This window comes from Lichenostomus cassidix, chromosome 1 (genome assembly GCF_008360975.1).
Source record: "Lichenostomus cassidix isolate B80296 chromosome 1, HeHo_3.0, whole genome shotgun sequence".
In the NCBI taxonomy this organism is placed as follows: domain Eukaryota; kingdom Metazoa; phylum Chordata; class Aves; order Passeriformes; family Meliphagidae; genus Lichenostomus; species Lichenostomus cassidix.
In genome coordinates, this window is record NC_139479.1 from 110,245,193 (window position 1) to 110,258,109 (window position 12,917).

The following is a 12,917-nucleotide window of genomic DNA, read 5'->3' on the forward strand; positions in this document are numbered from 1 at the left end:
GAACCAGAGCTGCGTGATGTGGCCAGTGGAAGAAATGGTTCTCATGTTTTGAAAACCTTCCCCAGCGCAGCTGGAACAGAGGTAGGCAAACAGCAAATGTCTATGAAACAAACTGCCAAGGCAGTAACACTTGGGTATACTGGGGCAGCTCTAAGTTGAGCATTTTCCTCATCAGTGTCATTGCAAAGATGGCCAAACGCACAAGGAAGAGTAACACTTGAAGGGAGAGGTGGTAAGGAAAGTCTAAGAAAATTAATACCATTGCCAAGCTCTGATTTCCCATTTATGCAAAGATTTTTTTTTCTAATCTACTGGCAAAAAAAAATCAGTGTGGAGACAGTGGGAGTACCCTGTGGGAAAAAAAATTAGCTTTTCTAAAGAAGTTTACAAATAATGGGTCAGATCTCCTTCAAAGTGACATTGAATCAGAAAAAATAAAAAGAGCTACTCAGATATCGCAAGGAACTGATCCTATTGTTTTAATGTTATTTTGTTTTAATGATGTTGGAAAATGGTGACAAATTGGCTCCCTCTGGTTTGGATTTTTCCAGGCTGGCACAGGACAGATACAACAAAGGAAGAATGCCAGTAGGACTATAAATGGAATAGAACTGTAGTTTCTACACTTAGCTATGCCTGTATCTCACATACCAGGAAAAAAAAAAAAGGCAAAAAGGAGGGAGCTGTGTTGACATGGAGTTAGGGCTTGTGTTAGTACATTTAGAGTAAGATACATCTCAAAGCATTGCAAACCCTCAGGGCTTAGCACTAACTTGAAAAAAAATTACCATAGTTCTAGAAATGCAGTGCTAAGGGCACCCAAAAGAACGTGATTTTTGTTGTGCAGTGCCACTGTTGACCAAGAGCATGATGATACTTAGGTAATTTTGACATTGGAAACCAAGGACACTACCCTCTCCTACCAGCCACCATGGTAACTCCCAGTGGCAGAGGGAATCCATCTCTGTATTTTCAGATATCTGCATCTTTGGTTTAACCTTGAGCCTGATTTGCAAAATTTCTATTCACAGCACATCAAATAGTTACTTCCATCCATCCACAACAGTTTTTTATGGAGTTTACATTTCCATCTTCATCAACATACTTTCCAAAGATGTGCATTTCATACGAGGTGAGTTTTGCCTTGTCAAAGATCTCATGCTCACTGATTCCAGCCTGTCTCAATATATACTCACATGTGTATTTATTTTACTTAACCTTAAAGCAAAGCAGCTCAGCTTTGTTGTGTAGACGATCCTTATATTTTCTTGGTTTTGAGAATTTGTATACAGATAAACAACATTCAGGATCTGACATTTCACTTTGATTGCAAGTTGCTGTAATTAAGAACCAAAGCTTTATGAATTTTAATCATCAGCTGTAAGTGGTACATTATCTCTAGTTCACAATGAAAGCAATCAAGTGGACAAGATATTTTTAGAGACATTACTGTGGTAATATTACATTAAGTAGTGGTTAGTACACTATTTTCACACCCAGTGATTTCACACATTAATGCGGCTATAGATCAGCGTTAATGACAAGAGAAAGTTATTTTTCAAGTAGCATGAGAAGGGTGGTTAAAAAAGCTGCTGGGGATTTACACTCCAGCAGCAGGAGGGGCACCTCAGCAGGGCTGCAGCTGAAGATGCTCCAGCAGCAGGGGCTGCTTCCACTTTTGCTGGAGACCGAGGCAGGAGCCCCTGAATGGATACAGGTTAATGACAGGGGCAGCATTTTCTCCCCACTTCTCAGGAGGGAAAAAAGGACACGAGGGGAGAGCAAGGTAAAGTACACTGATGCTGGCACTGAACCTCAGCCCTGGTGAGAGGAATAACACACCACATCTTGCCCAAGGCTGCCACTTCAGCAAGACAACATTCCCCCCTTTCAAAGAGGGCACAGTAAAGAACAAATCAGAAACACCCTACGGCTTAAAGGTAAAAAAAGCCCAGGGAGTCTGGCACATTTTAAAGTTTCAGTGTACGCTACTCCACATGGATACAATATTGTCTAGATAAACCTGTGAATACAGACATCTCTTCTTTCAAGGCAGGAGAGACTAATGCACAATGCACAGGGTCCCAAAAGGAGCACATTTAAGTATTATCGTCCTGCTGAAGGATGCCAGTTCATCCAAAAATTATTTGCCTGAAACTAAAACTAATTAGAAACACTGTTCTGGGAAGGAGAAATTCTTCCTTCTTCCTGGAGTCTCAGATCTGGGATAATAGAAGCTCCAGCAGCCTCACCCCAGACCTGCAGGCCATTTTATTTTACTGCAGAGGTCCTATGGGGATGGCAGGGCTGGGATTCAGAGAGCTCAGCAGCCAGCTGTGCCAGGGAGAGTATGCAACAGAGAGCTGTCTGTGTGTCACAGTGGCAGACAGCTGCTGTCACTGCATCTGGGATTCTGTTGGAAATGCCCTCAGAGAAAGCCAGCTCAGCTCCACAGAAGGTGGCACTCAGGGCAGCCAGAGTTTTCTGATACCAACATCATGGCAGCACTTTGCAACTCCAGTCCAAACCACCTGGTTCCACAGGCCAGCTGCTGGCAGCAGGAGCTCTCTGTGGCATCCAGATGCAATGATACAATGGCCTCTTGTGCTGCTCTCCCTCACACAGCACCAGCTACCTTCCACTAACAGGCCAGCCCTCAAATTCAGTCCAGAATTTCTGTATGTCAGCACAGAAAGGTTTGGACCACTGCTGCTCTGTCATGTAGAGAAGTGGTACAGAAACACTGATCAGACTTCCGGTGTGCATTAAAATGCTCCTTTTGCGATGTTTGCCTTCTTTTGTTACAGGGTAACCCAGGCAGCTCTGTCACAAAACAACCTGAAGTAAGAGCACTAGCTTCTGCACTCCACAGTTAGGAGAGGAATCTTACATTTGAGAAAGAGATAATGCCCTCTGCATTATCTTGTGCACTGAAGAATTATTTCTTTCTCAGGTTCCTACAGATGCCTTCAGAAAGCAGCATGAACTGCATATCAGGGCCTATTGGACAGACTATATCCACAGAAGTGTCACTGCAGTGCACACAAAGACTGTACAACTTGGGAAAAAAGAATGTTGAAATAAAATATAGACAGAACAGGAAATGTTCTACCTGAGAAGCTGAGAAAAATACACACTCTTAATGCACCTTACATAAAATCCTGTATGCTGTTTGCTCTCTGCCCAGCTTTCCAGGCTCTGCTGGGCTGTTTCTATGTAGAGAAGACATCAGTTGCACCATCAAAGCATTTCTTGATACACAGCCTGTCTTCTGTTCCATTTCCCATTTCCCTACATCCTGTGACAATGCACAAAGACATGCAGTTTCCCTGTACAGAAATTGGAGCTTGCCTCTGGAGCAAGCTCTTGCTCCTTGCTAGGCAATGCTCCCAGCTCTTCCCATAGACCTTCCTGGAGCTCCACAGCTCCTCATCACGTGTTTTTCAAGCAGGTCTTTTGAACTAATGACACCTCGTGTCAGGGCTGTGGCTTCTTCAATGTCCTTTCCCACTATGGGAAAGAAAATGAAATTGCTTCTTCATTAGTTCAGATGGGGGATGATTTACATATCCATCTATGCTTGTAATTAAGAACATGATGATAGGAAAACACTAACTATGATAATAAAGGATGGAGTGTCTAACGGAGTGAGGTTTCTTGATGATGGATCCAGATCTGTAGATATGGAAAGGTGTGCACTTACATCACATAGGGTTTTCTTCACTGCCTCCTTTTGCTTTTCCAGAGTTAGTTATGTGTAAAATGCAAATTTGGCATCAGTTGGCACACACAGAGGTGTCTCTGCAAAGTGTGAGAGACACAAGGAACAGACACCTTTCTCTCTCTCCCTTACATCAAAATGCAAATTCCCTTGGTTGGACTTCTGTGCAAAACTGGGGCTCAAGTCAGTGCCTTGCTTATGATGATGCCACACATAGATGCTTAAGAAGGACATTTGAAAGTGTCCCCAAGACTCACAAAACCATTGAGATAGAAAGGGACCTGTGAAAATTGCCTGTTTCAACCCTGGTCAAAGATGCTTCAACTAGAGTGGGTTGCTTAGGCCTGTACCCTGTCAGATTTTTAATATCTTCATACACAGAGACTTGGTAACCTCTCTGGACAACCTGTTCCATTATTCAACCCATCATCACAGTAAAAAAATAATAAAAGTGTTTTCCAGGCAAAACTCCTTGTGTTTCAGCTTGTGCTCTGCCTGTTGCCTCTTGGCCTTACCACAGAGACGTCTGTCTCTGTCTTTTTTACTGCCCACCCATCAGGAATTTATGCACATTGATAAGATCATACCCTTCTCCAGTCTGGACAGTCACAGGCTGCTCAGCCTTTCCCCATATAAGTTAAGAAGTGCTCCAAGCCTGTAACTGTTTTTCTGGTCCTTTGCTGGAATTGTTCCAGCAACCCATGAGTGTTTTGTACTGAGGAGCTCAGGACTGGGCATCACTCCAGATGTGCCTCATTGGTGCTGAGTGGAGGGGAATGAGCACCTCCTTTGACCTGCTGGGGATGTTTTTCTAGGATGTTGACCTTCTTTCCCACAAGGGCACACTGCTGGCTCGTGTTCAGTTTGGTGCCCACCAGGACCCACAGGTCCTTCTCTCCAAAGCTGCTTTCCAGCTTCTTATTCCTTGGCCAGTTCTGGTGGCTTGGGGTTATTCCTGCCTAGGGACAGAGCTTGGCATTTCCCTTTGTAGAACTTTATGAGACTCCCTTTAGCTCATTTCTCCAAGCTGTTTAGGTCCTTTTGAACTGCAGCAGAACCGTTTGGAATAATCTGCCTTCTGCAGAGTGTCTTCCTGATACCAAATAGTTGGAGGTTGGCTAAAATCTGGAAAGTACAAGGCATCATTACCTTGAAAAATTCAAGCCCTCCTGTCGGTGATTTGAATATCTAAGCACCCTCAGAAGATGTCTGAAAAGGACTTAACTACATGCAGATCACTGTACCACCAGTACCAGATCAATGTGCAACCCAAAAGTCAAAAGTACCAAACTGTGAGACCGTTTTTCAAAGGAATAAAACCTTTAAGGAATTTCCAAGCTTTCTACAAAGGTCATGCCCATTCCAAAAGGCTTAAATCCACAGTTTTGCGAGTTGGTGTTTTTTTTGTTTTTCTCTTCCCCAATCTTCTGAGACTATTTCTGTAACACTCCAGCTTTAAGGCCAGGAGGTGTCTTGTCCTGGTAAGTGTCTCACATGGCAGCATAAATACTTAAAGAATTTCCTTGAGCAGATCATCTCCCTTTAAATGTTTATGGACTTTATGGCTAGAGCATGGATCTTCTACTATTCATGAATAAATTCTGCTGTTAATCATATTCTCTGCTTGCCCAGCCTTTGGAGACTTTTCTTAGCAAAAGATTTTAAACTTGGAATGTTTTGCAATATGAAAATTATTGTTCTTGACTGTCAGTCGGAGGAGAGGGAAATTTCATATCCGAGGAAGTTACTGATACTTTTCCATCAAACAGGAAAGATGCACCAAGCAAGGATTTTGTAGAGAACTCTCCCAGAACTTGTATTATTCAATATTTTCATTATGAAAAGAATGAAGAAACAGAGGCTGAGCTTATTAAACTTTTAGATGGCACCTTGTTGGGAGAGGCTGCAAATATGCCAGAAAACAGATTTAGTATTCAAAACATCTTTGGTTATCTGAGAAAATCTGGGGAAAAAAAAAAGAAAGAAAGAAAATATGTAATTCAAAAAACACATGTAAAATTCTAGAGTTACTTAGGAAAAATCAGCTATTCAAATGTAGTAGACAGGGGTAGGACTGGCTACACAGGAGTTACAGTGTCATCCTTGGAAGGCAGGACTTGAACTTACAAGGGAAGCAGGTCCAAAATGAGCCAAAAACTGCTACAAGTCTGAGCAGGTTCCATCACAGCACGTCTTTAAGAAAAGGACAAATGTTGGTCAAAAATTGCAGATACAGGTACTCATGCTATAGGGTAGAGGAATGGACTAGAAGGCATCCCAATGCATCCTTCAGTGTTGTCTTCTACTTTTCCATGATATTGTATCTGACAAAAAGAAAGGTTTCCCTGCTTGTTTCAGACTGGTGGGTGTCTGTGAACCAGTATCCCTTTTAAGAAAGATCTGGCTCTCTGACAACAGGAGGTGACAAGAAAACCAATTTCTGCTTTTGGAAGTCTCTTCCAGGAGCTCTGCTCTCTGATCAGTAAAAGCCTTTCTCAAATTTTCTACCTCAATAGAGTCAAAAGCAGCTTTTCTCTTGACCTTACAGCCAATGTCATTTAAATAGTGTAGGAGGATGCAGAGTGCACTGGAAGACTAAGTGAAAAAGAGAAGTTCAGCTCTGCTATCAAGTCAATGAAACTGCTATAGGGATTAAGTAAGTCTACAGACTTTCTTCATGGCAAATTGTTCTCAAAAACCAGGTTACTCTCTTTGCTCAACTCACACAGACATGAATGCTGAAGTGTACAACATGCTCATAGAACACAAGGTGTGCTAGATCTGAAAGAAACTTGCCCTAAACAAGAGACTTTGTGATTTCTTTTAACCGCAAGCAAGAAACTTTGTGATTTTTTAAACTGCAGGTTTTTTAAACTATAGAGAAGTTCTGCTTTGAAATTGCTTCTCCCTGACCTTAATACAAGCTTTAGTTGAACCAGATAGAACATTCAGAATGTCCAGCTAAGAGGGCTAGCACTGTGAAGGTAAAGCCTAATTCTGGGAAGACACGAACTAGTAATGCTTTAGAGACCATCCTATCCTATTAAATATGGAATAAGAAATTGTCCATATTACTGCCACCTGAGACCCAGCTCTTATAAAGTTTGAGGAAACTAAAGTAATCACCATTAGAAAACAAGGGTCAGTAAGTGATAATTAAGTAGCTTGGGGATCTATTAAAAAACTTTAGAAATCAATGTTTACACTGTGTAGTTACAAATTAGCTGCAATGGGCATTGTTAAGGAGCCATTTTTATACGACAAACACTGAATGTGTGCACATTAGAAGAGTTCTCCCATGATTAGAAATCACAGCACAACTCATTTTATCCCATCCCTAAATTAGAAACTTAATGCCTCAGTTTATTAGCTGAAGGAAATTCTATTACATTCAAGCAATGCTGGGATAGAGAAAAGCACAAATTTTGTGCAGCTCTGCAAAAAAAAAAGTTGTAACAAAGATGCTCACAATTACAGTTCCACGCTTCAATGATTTAACAACTTCAATGACTTAATGTCTGTGCAGTCACAAACATCTAGGAATTCTCCAGCAAGGATGGCCTTCAGGAAGCAAAGTAGCTGCAGCAATGACAGTGGCAGTGACAAGCACTGGGACTTTAGGAGGAAACAAAGCCCTCTCAAAGCTCAGCACGTTGTACCTGAACATGCTGGTTGAAATAGCATGGAAGAACTCCCGTGTTCCATGTTGTCCAGGAATGACTCCTAACCAGGAACCCCAAGGATCTCTGCATGGATCACTGCCTGAGCTCTGATCAGTGCTGTTCAGCACGAGTCTCTGCACCATGGCACCTCCTTCAAGAGCTTCTGAGAGGCACAGATCTCCAAAGCTTCCCTAGGGACACAGGTTCAGCTACACTCAACTAATGGACATTGCAAGAACACATAAGGTATCTGTTCCCCTAGGAAATATCCTGTGGTCACAAATGTCCCATGTTCTAACCCGTGTCCTCTGGAGAACCCATCCCATAGTTAGCAAAAAGCCCACTAAAAAGCTGCTTGCCTTTCTGGACTACAGCCACTCCAAGCCGCCACCAGCAGTGTGGAAGGCAGCAATTCACACTCTCCCACTGCCCTGTGGAATTTGGGAAACACAAATCTATTTCTCCACAGCATGCACTGCCTACAACAACCCCCTTCACATGGTCACGAGGTTTCCACAGAGCACACCCCATCTGCAATTGTTGTGTCTCTCTGCTACTGTGCATCCATATCACTTGTGAAACACTAACGATCCCAGGCTACAAAATCACACCATGGTTGTGTTCCACTTTTCCCATTTGCTTATCTCAACCAACCCACCCTCACCAAGACAGCAGCTTCTGCTAGCACAGATGTGACAATCCACTGCAACTGAGTAGTGCCAGGAGTGCAACAGATTGACACTACCCCCTTCCTGGCAGTGTTTCGGCATCACCATCCACTGGTGTGGTAAATTTAGGCACCAGGGATTAGCTGGGATACACATGAGACTGCACTGAGCTGCAGTCCATTGACAGACATGTTGTTATGCGTATGAAATCCACAGCTAGCAGATACCAGCGACCTGCTCCCTTACAAAGCTGTAATGCTTCCCTCAAAGACTACCCTGCAATATGAAAATGGCTGCTCAGGATTCCCACATCAAGCTGATGCCAGCCTACTTCCCTAACGTGCTTCCAGAGGGTGAGTGTTTTCCACCAGCATGCACTCCTCCATTTCACATCACTTGTATTTCTGACTATTGAGGGAGGCAGAGATGTCTCACGCTGCCTTCAGGCTCTAAATGGCTTTCTGTGTCTTTATTTTCCTGCAACACTTCAAGGATCAGTTTTCTTCATGCCTCAGAGAAGTGGTATCTAAATCGTTTTAAACTGAAACAGGGACAGAATAAGCTGTGCAAATCATTTTCTAGTAGAACCTTAATTACATCCTGCAGTGTCTCGTCCTCAGCAAACCACTAGCAATAAAATTCTGCATTTCATTTTAAAACCGACAAGGCTGGGTTTTTCTATTTTGTTTTCCCCAATTGACATATCCATAATCTAGCCTGGGACTTTGTTCCACAGAATTTTTGTCAAAGGCTCTAGAGAGTGTGCCTGCAACTACTAAATCTTTCTCAGGTTCGCATTCAATTTGCAAGTTATACAACTGTAGCTAAAGAAAGAGACGTTCTGTTTGCAGGAAGGTGTTTGCCAGATCCCCACTGGCAATGGCAAAAAGTGATTTATGATCAGTTTTAGTTAACATGGCCTCTCAAACAGATTTTTAAAAGTCTTTACAGCCATGGCCTAATGCCAAGGCTTTTTCTATAGGAATGTGCTCAATTTCAGCTTGTGGTGGTGTCCTGCGACTCAAATGCAAAGGCAAATGGGTACAAATATTGAATACATCCTCTAGATGAGACAAAGGGCTTTTTACTTTCCAAACATCCTCCCCCATGCTCCACCACTACAAATTTGCCTTTTCCAGTTTTTGGGTTGTGCAGGGGTGTTGGTGACTTTTAGTCACCCTCAGTTTACAAAATGCTTACAATTACAGTTCCATGCCTTAATAATTTAATGACTACAGTGACTTAATGTCTATGGAGTCACAAACATCTAGGAATTCTCCAGCAGTGGTGGAATTCAGAAAGCAAAGCAGCTGCAACAATGACACTGGTAGTGACAAGTGCTGTGTCTTTAGGAGGTACCAGAACTTGGCTCATCCTTCCGTGCAAGAGTCCTAGGTTTTCTTAACTCCTCCCAGAAAGATGGATTTGTCTGTACTGTTTTTAAGGGGCACAAGTAAAAACCTTAGATTTATTCCTGGCCCCATATTTATATGTGTACTTACACATTCAGTTCACACTAAATAGGTGTCCTCCTTCTCCTTTTGGGCTGCTACACTCTGCTGCCAATATGAAAAATTCTTTGCAACACTATCATCACTGTCATGACAGACAAGAATCCTCTAGCACATACAAATCCCTCAAGGGATGAAACCACTGCAGTTCTTGCATATTCTCCCAAGCACCAGATGTAGTTGGTTTGTGTTGCTCACACAGCATGCACAACTACTTAAACTTTGACCTTGGGCTTGAGCTACAGATGCCTTTCCCACTGTTTCTTGGAAGCTCCATTGTTTCCATTGCCTTCACAAATCCTCGGGCTGGGTTGAGGGCTGGGTTACTGACTTCCTTCACTGGCACACTCTGATGGGGTTTCATCAGAACTGAACTCAGGGGTCTCCTGCATTGTTTTGCCCAGTCCAACCCTAGGGTTCTGCAGACCCTGCAGAGTCTTAGTCTGAGCCTTCATTCATGACCCCAACCCTTACTGGGTGTCCTGTTCTGGCACTACACTTCCTACTGCAGTGTTCCAGTTGCTGTAACACTTTTATAATTCCCTTCCTTTGCATAAAATAATTGAATATTCACTACCAAACATCCCCAAGGCATGTGCTGCAGCTGTGGCCAGCTTTCCTGAGTCCTGACAGCCACAGTCCAACAGCTCCACGGGGCTGTGTGTTATAGCACCCAGCTCAGAGCCAAGGGGAAAAGAAGCTCCACAAGGATCTCACCAACAAGAAACAATCTTGACTCTCCAGAAGCTGTGTGGCTTCTCATGAGAAAGGCTGGACCCATCCCCAGAAGCCCTGATAATGTCAATCACAGGTTTTGAAGCTCAGCAGCCTGTACAGATTCCTTCTGCCCTCTGCTGAAATGGCCATTCTTTATATGAAGTATTCCCCATTATTTGAGGAGTTCAGGAAACCTAGGATTTCTACTCAGCACAAAAGGAGGAATTAAAGAAGAGCAGCCCCCATTGCCACCCCTGATCAAGCAGATAGCAGCAGCTAGAAAAGCCAGACCATGGCTTTGGGAGAAACTCAAGATGTAGGAAGTATGTTTTCTTCAACTCAGTCTTATAGCCAGCTTGGAGAACCAAACCCTTTCCCAAGCACCCTTCTTCTAACCTATGTTGAATATGTAAAGCAAGGACACCAGATTTACAGCCAAGTGATTTTCCACTCTGGGCACATGGAACCTGATGAAAGTAAATTTGTGGGTGTTTATGCTTGATTTGGCAGAGAAAAAAAATGAGGGAGGGGCAGTGTTTGAGGGAGGGTATCAAAGATCAGAGCCAGATGCTCCTGCACGGAGCTCTGGATTTACAGGAAATTAAGAAGGTAGAGAAGGTGAGGCAAAGGCTGTGTTTGAAGTGAGAGTCAAGGGGTTCTGAGGCTTACAACCATCCAAGGTGCTGGGGGGGAACTACAGCACATGCCAAAACCACACCACATTGGCCTGGGGTGCTTTCATTATACAAAGCCTGGGAGAGCAGAGGCTGTAAATGTAGCTTCAAAAGGAGCTTCGTCTTAAAGTCTTAGCTCTCAGGGCCTATTAAACATTTATGCTGACTACCACTCCTACTATTTGCTTCAGAGAAAGTACCCGAAATAACCTTTGCTACAGAGTGAACTACTACAGCTCTACTGGCTGTGTAGGAGAGTAGCAGAGAGCTGTGAGAAACAAACAGAAATGGTGTTGGAAGAGTGAGCTGATGTCTCTGTTCAGTCAGCCAGGAAAGAAGCAGGAAAATCTGGTCTGGAACATGAGAGGGAAGGCAGAAAACTTTGCTAGAAATAATAGGTGGATTAGAGATGTAGAGATGGCTAAGACTGAGGCCAGTGGAGGCAAATATAGATATTTAAGAGTATTGACAGTTTTTTGTCTTTTACCTTACTAGGATTCACACTTTTGGGCGAGTCTTCAGACCAGCCTCTAGTTGGACCTAGGACTACTGCAGCTCTAGAGAGTGTAGATGAAAAGAAAGAAAGCAGACCCGTATGCAGAATTCAAAAGGAAGGCAGAGGATCTCTTGGAGAAGATGAAAAGAAGGGATTAATTTTCCTGATTTGCTTAAAAAATTTCTGGCCGTGCAACAAGAGTTTAGGATGAAACACCAGAAGTACTCAAGATTTTCACTCTAGGAAGCTGTTACTATTAATAGCAGATAATACACAAAGATTCATTTATTCCCTCATAGGCACAACCCCTGTAGAGGGCTGTGCTGGCACTAGCACCTTCAAGCAGGTGTTCAGAAGGTCCCTGAAAGTCACTTATTTCAGAGGGTGCACACATGATCCTGCAGACTTTGCCTGTAGGAGCTGCTGCCCTCCAGTCATGCAGCCAGTGGCTGATCCCAGTATTCACTTGTGGCCTTGCACAGAGTGAGCAGACTTGGTGCATGGATTTTATCAGCTCTTGCAAATTCAGTAGAACTACTGGTCTCTGGAATTTAGCAGTCCATGGGAAACTTTCATACTCCTTGTCAGCACATGCTTTTCCTCTTTGGTCTGTTTTCTGGTAATCATTTCTCCACCCAAATCTACAAATACCTACAGAACCAATTCAGTTTCACACAAAAGATGCCTTTATGACAAGTGGAATTGGAGGCTTTTGTGGCTAATCAGAGTTCACCCTATAGAAACTTAGTGCAAATGTGGCTCCTTCCTATAAATTCGCAGCCACAGCTCCTCTTCTTCAAATCTAAACCCACCCAATGAGGAAAAATGAATGTTTAGTGTTAACATTTGAATAAAGAGACCTTATGAACATGGGACAGGCCTTCTCACATTCAGCCTCAGGAAGAAACATCGATTGACTGGTGTGGATTCCTGTTTGGATAGTATCTGCTTATCCCCAGCCCCTCCGACCTACATTCATTTGGCTGCTTATCAGCACAGGTATTGCATCCAGCACCAAGTTAATAAGCCTGTCTCCTGAAGGATGGCCAAATATGACCAAGCTGACCCAAACTCAAATACCAAACAATAAGTGGAGGGTAGCTTTGAAGACTGTATTCTTACAGTTTTGCAACGTGAAGATCCTACACACTACATTGATAACACTCAACCACCAATTCTCAGTTCTGCTGTTCCTCTTCTTTCACAGAGCCATGGAATAGTTTGAGTTGGAAGGGATTTTTAAAGATCATCCGATCCTTGAAGGATATTGACTGTTGGAATGAGTCCAAAGGAGGGTCACCAAGATGATTAGGGGGATGGATGAGCTCTCCTGCAAGGAAAGGCTGAGAGAATCGAGTTTGTTCAGCCTGGAAAACAGATGGCTTAGGGGTGACCTAATTGCAGCCTTCCAGTACCTGAAGAAAGATGGAGAGGGACTTTTTACATTGCATGGAGTGACAGGACAAGG